This window comes from Mus caroli, chromosome 15 (assembly GCF_900094665.2).
Source record: "Mus caroli chromosome 15, CAROLI_EIJ_v1.1, whole genome shotgun sequence".
Lineage (NCBI taxonomy): Eukaryota > Metazoa > Chordata > Mammalia > Rodentia > Muridae > Mus > Mus caroli.
In genome coordinates this window covers 88,215,486-88,224,704 of record NC_034584.1, presented here as the reverse complement: position 1 = coordinate 88,224,704, position 9,219 = coordinate 88,215,486, and the positions used below count along the sequence as shown (strand labels likewise).

The following is a 9,219-nucleotide window of genomic DNA, read 5'->3' as shown; positions in this document are numbered from 1 at the left end:
CCCATCTTAAAGAACCTGACCTAAGGTTGAACTCGAGTTAACAAACAAGCCTGAAACTAGCATCAGTTTCCAGGTTACTCTCCAACAAAATTGTGCCTAGCGCTAGTTTCCAGGTTACTCTCTAACAAGCCTGCCCCTGTCACGTCACTTCCTAACAACCACCAATCAGGAGGAAAGCATAAGTTAAGTTTATGGTTTGGCTCTCAGCACCAGCCAATTATTTTAAAGGGCAACAGAATTCCACAAGAGCCGCCCTACCCCCTATCCCCAATCAGATGTGTGCCAGGCTAGAAACCCTCTTGCTTGTTTGCTTACTTCTATAAACGCTTGCTTGAAACTGGGCTCTGGGCTTTCCCCTCTCGTCCTGCTGCATCAGGATCAGTGTGAACCCAAGCTTGATCTCGAATAAAAAGACCCTTGTGCGACGGCATCGACGGCATCCGGGGCAGCTCCTTGGTGATCTATTAGGGTTCGTGAACGGGCACAGCAGACTGATTCTCAGCACTCAGGCGAGCTGTGCGCTGTTTGCCTCTTCACCGTTGTGCTAGAAGCACCAAGCAGTTAGGAGTTACAGATGGATAGGCTGAACACGAGACAGGATAAGCTCTAAGAGAGCAAGGGAAACCGGAAGTGCATAGTGAATCATCCGGTGACAACTGCTCTTAGAAAGCCAGGAGATCTGAGGAGTGAACAAAAGTAAGCCATGGGAATGTGCGGTGTGAGCGTTGAGAGTGTGTCACTAAGAGGCTTGGTGGGCGGGATGTGTGGCTGCTGCAACCATGGAGCTAATAACTGAATGCACTGTTGTATTTGGGGAGAGTACAGAGTACATAGCATGGCAGACGTAAAGCGAGCCACGGCCATATTTCTGAGATGGAACTGCCTTTTATTTTAACATACCATATCATATCAGGAAATTCTTAATGCAGGGTGTTTTTAAACGAACTGGTGATGTTTACAGACATTCTTATTTCCCTCTTCAGTATGAAAATGTGCTCAACAATTTGATCACTAGTCTTACGTGTTAAAAGACAGTCCACATTTCAAGAGTGCCCAAAGGTAAGATTTATTGTGGCTGGCTGAAGCTTACCTCCTTTGTAAATCTTGAAAGACCACTTGCAAAACACAGACCGTGTATTTTTCTCTTCTATCTTTTTTTTTCTATCAGATTCTGGCAAAATAACACTTCACATCCAGAATTATAAGCATAGAATACTTGGCTAGTGAGAAAAGCATTGGTGATCCATTTCTGCCTTAAGCTTGCAGCCCAGCGGAGGCGAAGGAAGGGAGTCGATCTATGTTGATGACTTCTTCCTTTCTAGCTTCCTAATCGGTGATCTATTAATCATCCCTGCAGGGTTGAAATTAATCCCTGGTCCTTCCTCCCAGCCCTATGCTCCTAGAAATAAGACTCAGACTCACGATATATTTACAAATGACTTGGTCATATAGCTAAGCTCTTCTCTGATTAGATAGAACTTAAATTGTCCTATGTATTCTAGCGTACATTTCACCTGTGCTCAGGTACCATGGATTTGGCTCATCGTATCTTCTGTTGAATGTTCCTCCTGCCTTTCTCCCCAGTCCCTTTCTTTCTCCTGGGTATCCCATCTCTATTTTCTGCCTAAGCCACAGGCCATACACTTTTTAACAGACAGGTGATGCCCAAGATATTCTCTCTTGTGAGGAAGGAGGATAGCCAATAAAGGACAGGGATGTGGTGGGAAGGAATCCCTGTACAGATCTCCCTGATAGACAGCTCTCTGCTACTCTTACAAGTGAGCAGTTGGACTGGTTGCTTTGTGAGAGGACGTAGCGTGAGCTAGGACTCTGTGCCAAGTACCTGCTGTGTTTTTCTGGGGGAACTGAAGACGCAGCTTTTCCTTCTTGGAGCTCACTGGCTAGTGGTAGAGAGTCACGTGATGTCCTTCACACCAGAGTGGCCAGGTGACTTACTCTGATCTGAATCGACCTCAACAATGCAGCGTTCTAATACAACCTTAAATTCATTTGGTTCATTTAAAGAACTTCTTAAAACAAAGATTTGGAGCCCAGAGTTCTCTTAAAGTGTCCTGAAGTTTATTCTGAGCAAAATAATGGCAGAAAATTGGCCTCATAGGAGGGACCCACGAAACAGCTCCCTTTAGATGAGGCAACCCCTATAGTGCTGTCGTCCCTTCGGGAGAACACCTGCCCAACTCCTGTGGGTCCCTGCATTTGTTACTGCTGCTGCTCTTCTGTCTGCCAGCAGCTGCCAATAGCATTCTGCATCAGGTCCCCAGGTGGCAGTGTTCTCAGTCCTTTCATGAAGGGTGTACAAAGTCAGATGACATGTCCCTCTCCAAGGTACTAATAGTTCTTCCCTGGGACCATGCAATGTTTTCCAGTCCTGTGGTGCCTGCAGCCCTCCTTGGTTTTTTGTTTGCTTGCTTGCTTGTTTGTTTGTTTGTTTGTTTTCAATATCTGGGGCAGTCAGTTTGGTCTTCATCCGAGTAAGACAACCTTTTAAAAGGTTCACTAAGACAGAGAAAGGGCTTTAATATATCCCACGAAAGGGAAAAGGCATTTCAGGTAGGTAATGCTGGATACGGCCCCTAGAACAGGCAAGTGCTACCTCTTGAAGGATGTTTATCCTTCATCCAGAAAGATGAGGTCTGTCTGTGAGTCCTGTGTTTTCCCCACTGTGACAGACAACACATGAACTCTCCACAAAGCAACATTACAAACCTATTTTTTCCCCTGAGCTATCATTATATCCTTGTTATCCATGTAAGGATGGGCTTGCAACAGTTTGAGGAGATATGAAGATGTTAGCCTTCCATTAGAAAATGAGTCTGGAAACTTGGATAGGTGGGCTGATCATTTAATAGTCAACTACTGAATAGTTTCTGGAATAACCGTCACCCGTAAACATAGAAATTTCCAGAATTAAGATGATAACAGCATTAAAAGCCACCCACAAATCTTGGAAAACCTGCCCTCCAAGCGCCATTCCTGGCCTGGTGTTTCCGTGACCTTGTAACGTGAGGTCAACACCCCATAATAGAAATAAGTTGTGGAGAAGGTGCATGATTTCTCTTAGTTCTTCCTCCGTGACAAGACATTACATAATAGAACTGAAGAGCATGGAACACAGACAGCCTGTTTCACTTTTGCACATTAAACTCTTGACCAGAAAAAATTGCACTGTGCTCAATCAGCTCCCATTATGTCACGAGGCTTTGATCTATGGGATCTCTTATCTGCTGCCGTCTACATGACATGAATGAGAACTCTCCCTTTCATCTCTGTGAGCTTTGCCCCGTGGATCTCGCTTGCTTGGCCCTACTCCCTTTTAAACTCTGATTGTCCCTTACATTGCTTCCTGGTGTGGATTCTTTTCTCCTTGGCGAACCCAGTCCCTTTATCCCTTTCTACAAAAGAGCCCAGCAGATGTCAGCTCACATTTGTCAAGCCCAAACCACATAATCTTTTTAGCATGGGATATTTTACTACGTCATCTTGGGGGTCTCTCTTTCTACCATTTTTAATTAATCTCCAAAAGTGCTTAGTAAATGAACTACATGATCAAGAAACATTTGAGAAACCTTGAGGGGAGGACGCGGATTCTTTTCTCCATCTCATTTCCATTTACTGGGGAACAGTTAATAAGTGAACTGTGGTGGTCCATTGTCTGACTGAGCGCTGTTATTTTAGAACATAGGGCACTATATTTTAAACTTAATTGCTTACGTTAAAAGAAGTAATTCGTGAAGTTTTGACCTTCAGGATGCTGTAGGAAAGTGTGAACATCACTGTTAGATGGTTCTTTCTATGAGGCAGAACTCATTATTACTGTAGGATATTATTTTGGTAGCAGTAAAGAAGTTGAAAAATAATTACTCTTGCCTCTGGGCAATAGTTTCAGTTTTCTAACAGTGTTTAATCAAAATCCTTATTAAAACATACAATTAATACCTCACTCTTTCCTGGGAGGGTTTGTAATTTATTCTAAATGCACGAGCAACTTAAAAAAATATATATTTTCTTTAAAAGCCTCAGAGTTGAAATGAGTCCTGTAATTGAGAGTTTAAAATTGGTTCTACTTTTAAAAACCATAGTAATGTACTCCAAATATTATATTCTTAAAACATTAGCATTCCTTTTTTTTTTTTTAGCTAACTCTTCAAAGCCAGTTCCTTTCTTCGTCAAGTAAACAGCTTATCCATTGTGACCTGGACATAAGAAAACATTGATGTTTCCTCTAATCACTGTGAATGTAACGTGTTTCCCCGTGAGTTCTCTCTGTGCCAACTGCTGCAGGAAACTTCGAGGAAGCCTTCGGGGGAAATGACTCTGAATGTTTCTAAGACTGACACAGGAGCACACTCCTACTAAGCACTCACGGCTTAGAGTGAGCCAACTCACTTCGCAAGTGCATACCACTGAGAACAGTATACAAACTGAATTCCTAGAGAAGTCTGTTTGGCTGTTTGAGTCTTAGTTGAGGCTGACATTGCGATTTCCTTAAGTAACGAACAAGCAGTTCATATGAGGCTTTCACCAAATGTGAAACTTCCTGACCGAGTTCTTAATTTCTGAACACAAAGAATGAAAAGCCAGGGTCGGCAGCTCACAAAGCCATCAGGCAGAGCTAAGTTCTGCAGCGGGCAAGGGTAGGTTTGATAGACTATAAAGGCTGTTTGATTTAACTTAAGGGGTAAATTTATGTTTCGGTTAGTTTAGTTAGAAAGGGACTCTTTGCCTTGCTTCATTGAAATTTAAGTTCCTTTCAGACCGTATATTATTAGCAGATTCCTGGGTGTCAGCGTGTAAGACATAGCCGGATAAGGGCAGCAAATGGGAGGTGTTTCCAAATATTGTGACTGCTGAGAATTACTGAGTGGGGAATTCTCTGAGGTCTTTTCTGAAGTGCTGCAGAGGCAGAAAAAAAGGCTTTATCTAGGATTTATGGATTTTTCTATGAACATATTGTCAATTTCTTTATAAGGGTTTCTTGTATAACGGTCTGGTCAGCTGCTGTTAATTTAGACAAAGTTACTTATTTATTGTTCTTGATATATTATCCAAATATTTTCTTTGGGGAGGATTTTTTTTTTGTAGATTTATTTATTTATTTTTTTTGTTTTGAGTGTCTGTGCACCACATGCATATCTGGTGCCTATAAAGATCAAAAGGAAATCCCTTTGAATTGGAGTCTCAGACCGCGGAGAGCTGCTACCAGGGTTCTGGGAATCCAACCCAGGTCCTCGGCAAGACCAACACGTGTTCTTGACTGCTGCTCCATCTCTCCAGCTCCGCCCTCCAAATGTTTCCAAGGATTGCTAACACTGAATTCTGAGAGGAAACAAGTATTCTGTGCTGTGAAATGTTAAGTTATCTGGGTTATTCGTCTGATTATTTCCTGCGTTCTACAAAATCTTCTGGGCTCCCCCCCTCCCCCACTGATTCACAGCGGGCTGGATCAGGATTTCCATATATTTCTGCATCGTTCAATTCTTACCTTCTGTTCAAACACTACACACTAGGAAATAACGTGTAGTAGACCTTCATGTGAGAGCATGGACTGTGGCCCACTGGCCGAAGAATGGAGTTCAGTGTGGAAGGTGTTCCTGGATGCTGGTTCATAGGAGATCTAAAAGGTCCCCAAACAGTCCTGAAAGTCCCATGGGGCCTTGTGGACTCCAGGTTCAGGACTGTCTTCAAGGAATGTAAGGATGTGCCTAATTTTTTTCTTGGAGGACTAAGGAGGGGTTATTGGGTGGTCAGTGCCCATCGCATGCCTTCTCTAGACTTGACTCCCCACGACAAGGCACCAAGAGCTCTGATGAACCTGGGGAAGGGATAATGAATCCACACCTCATCAACAGACTCTCACCCTCTGGTTCTCCTTTTAGGGTGAACAGTGGTATTGATTCATACTTGATAGTAACCATTTAATACCATCACTGCTTTATGATAATGTCATATGGATATTATATATACATATGGAGTGGCATATGTGTATACACGTGACATGTTTTGATATCCGTTTCTGGATTGAACATGTAAGTAACATGTACAGCTTTCATTTAGGGGCAATATTGCTATTGATAAAAAGCATCAAACTGCTCTAGTGAGATGGCTTAGTGCCTAAAAGCACTGGTTGCCAAGACAGACATCCTGAGTTTGGTCCCCAGAACCTACATGGTAGAAGAAAAGCTCTCTCTCTCTCTCTCTCTCTCTCTCTCTCTCTCTCTCTCTCTCTCTATCTCTCTCTCCATGCACACACAAACACAGTATGTCTTAGGATTTTACTGCTGTGAACAGACACCATGACCAAGGCAAGTCTTGTAAAGGACAACATTTAACTGCAGCTGGCTTACAGGTTCAGAGGTTCCATCCATTATTATCAAGGCAGGAACATGGCAGCATCCAAACAAGCATGGTGCAGGAGGAGCTGAGAGGTCAACATCTTCATCTGAAGGCTGCTAGTGGAAGATTGACTTCCAGGCAGTTAGAATGCGGATCTTAAGCCCATGCCCACAGTGACACACCTACTCCCACAAGGCCACACATCCTAATAGTGCCACGCCCTGGCCTAAGCATACACAAACCATCACACACCATTCATAAATAAATAAGAAAACAAATCAAACTAGCCGATTACTAGGATCAAATAATTTTGCTATAAAACGGACTTCTAATTTTTATTATGTGTGTATGAAAGAGGAGAAAAAGAAAAAGGCAGAGAGAGAGGGGAGAGGAAAGAGCTATGTGCTGGCTATATATAGTTTTATAACTTGAGAATTCGTACTCTATCGTATATCTTCATTCTAGTAAAGGCTGAGAGAGCTAGATAGTTTGTGTCTCCGTTATCTCTTTGGAATCTGTTAATTCAGGAGAAGTTTATCGACCAAAAGGATGTGCTCAGAAACAAACTGGCAGGCCTATTTTACATGAACAGCATACAGTCCAGTAACCAAGCACGTACGCACACATACACATTAGCATCATGGGAACCTGGTGTGCTCATTTCACTCTCCTCTTCGGATGCTCGTTTTGAGCAGACACAGAGTGGCCTTCCTGCACCCTGTGTAGCTTTCCCACCTAAACAGCTGCCCTCAGGTGAAGAGACAAAACCTTAAGAACCGAGGCTATGGATTTCCTTTGGTGAGACTTTGTTCAGAATTTTACTCTAACTAATCCTTCACTCATATTTTGTCCTTCTTTTCTTTCCATTCACATCCGATCCAAACTTGGCCATTTTTCATGTATAATGCAAATAAGCCTTGTGATGATGGTATCCATATATGTCTTAATCCTTTTCAGTTTCTGCTCGGCATCGTACTGGTTACTTACACATGTGACTGGGTTATGGAACTGCCTCTGGAGTATGGTTGGTTCAAAGGCAGGGCCCTGAGGAGGGTCAGACACGTAGCTCTTCAATATGTATTTGGAAGAGACAATGGGATTTCATTAATAAAACTGCTAAAATCCAAAACTCAAAGATAACTATAAAATCTCGAATTACTTGAAGGATATTTCAATCAGCGTCTTTGCTGTGACAACCTTGACATTTCTGTGAGACCAGTGCACACAGTCACCAAGATAACTCAGAAGAGCTACGCTTGAACACTGGCTGAACTGCAGTGGATCAGCCTAGAGTACAGTGACTGCTCTAACACCAGTTATTCTCAAGGGTGAAGCTAGAAGACAGACGGACCCTCAAATGTCAGTAGCATCGATGGCGTAAGAAGAAAAAGAAAAAGGAGAAAGAAAAGAATCAGGGCCCCTGGAATTGATTTACGAGCGAAGGCAGTGAGACTTTATGGAGTGGAAACTTAACAGATGGTCCACACTTTTCCGTTCCCACAGTCAGCCTCCCTCAGGCCCCTGGAGCACCGGCTCTGCACTGACACAAAGGCGTGGTGCTCTTCAGAAGACCCACTGGAGCCAAGGCACTTGCGATCTTACCACAGTGACCTCTCTCAGCATCCCTGGTCTCGAGATTCATAGTTGTGGATATTGTGAGCGACAGGCTTTTATTCTCAGCGCGAGACTGTCTCATAGACATGATTTATCTGGGGCTTGGGAAGTCACAGGTGAGTTTCCTGAGCTTCCTGTCTAGACAGAACTTATGAAATCGTTACTCAACTGCCTCCCAAACTTGCTTGAATGAATCATGTGCTGATTTAATAAACCACTGTCATTAATTTACTATTTTACTCTTAAAGTCAAGGAAAAAAATTTTTTTAAAGTTTTCCTTTATAAGCTAGTTATCTTTACAATTTTACTTATGCTTCGACTTGTCTAACATGTAACTAAAATAAAACAGAGCTCATAAGACACACACTTTATTCCTTAATGTCCTTAACCTCATTTGCTAATTTTGCCTAAAATCTAAAACAGATTGATTGAAGTTCAATATGATTAAGTCCAGAACTTCAGGCTGAAAATCTCAACAGTCGCCCCAAATAAGCATCTTGCAGTTGGAGAACCATGCACGATTGTTTGTTTAAAATTCCCCATTAGCAGGCCTCACAAAACAGTCAGTTCCCAGACTCCTCCCAAGACAGCCAGTTTTTCCAGTCTCATGGTACTTATCAAGAGCCCATCTCTGTACCAATGTCTGTCTGCAGGAATGGGTGACTGCCTGACAGACTGATCCTTCTGAGAAGTAGAAGTCTCATTTTTTTTTCTCCTAGAAAATGCCTTTAAATGTGTGCTGGTACATAAATGAGCTCACAGAAGCTACGACATTGTGCACATGGGTTGCACAGGTCTACACCTGATGGAGTCCCAGTGCAGAGAGAAGTAGACACAAGCTGTCATCCCCAATCCAAAAGCTATCTGTAATTGACAATGGTTCTCTGGTTCTCAAAGGAAAATTAATTTTCTTCAAGAGAGGCTCAATGGGGAAACAAACCACATTTTGCTCCACGCCCAGCAATAGATGGAGAACACAAGATGAACTCAGTGGTGTATATATATATATATATATGTATATATATATATATATATTAGTCAAGAATTAAAAATTTTAATATATTTAATATTATTTTATTATTAAATATATATATTTTTTATTACATTTCCAATGCTATCCCAAAAGCCCCCCATACCCTCCCCCCAACTCCCCTACCCACCCACCCACCCCCACTTTTTGGCCCTGGCGTTCCCCTGTACTGAGGCATATAAAGTTTGCAAGTTCCAATGGGCCTCTCTTTCCAGTGATGG

The 9,219-nt window shown here is 42.5% G+C and overlaps 1 long non-coding RNA gene across 1 annotated transcript; it reads left to right on the top strand.

The window, feature by feature from the left end:
* Nucleotides 1–226: 226 nt before the first annotated feature.
* Nucleotides 227–4,649, top strand: LOC110311016. The gene is made up of 3 exons (XR_002379892.1): nt 227–696; nt 984–1,059; nt 4,158–4,649. It is a non-coding gene; the product is annotated as an uncharacterized LOC110311016 (long non-coding RNA).
* Nucleotides 4,650–9,219: the final 4,570 nt, after the last annotated feature.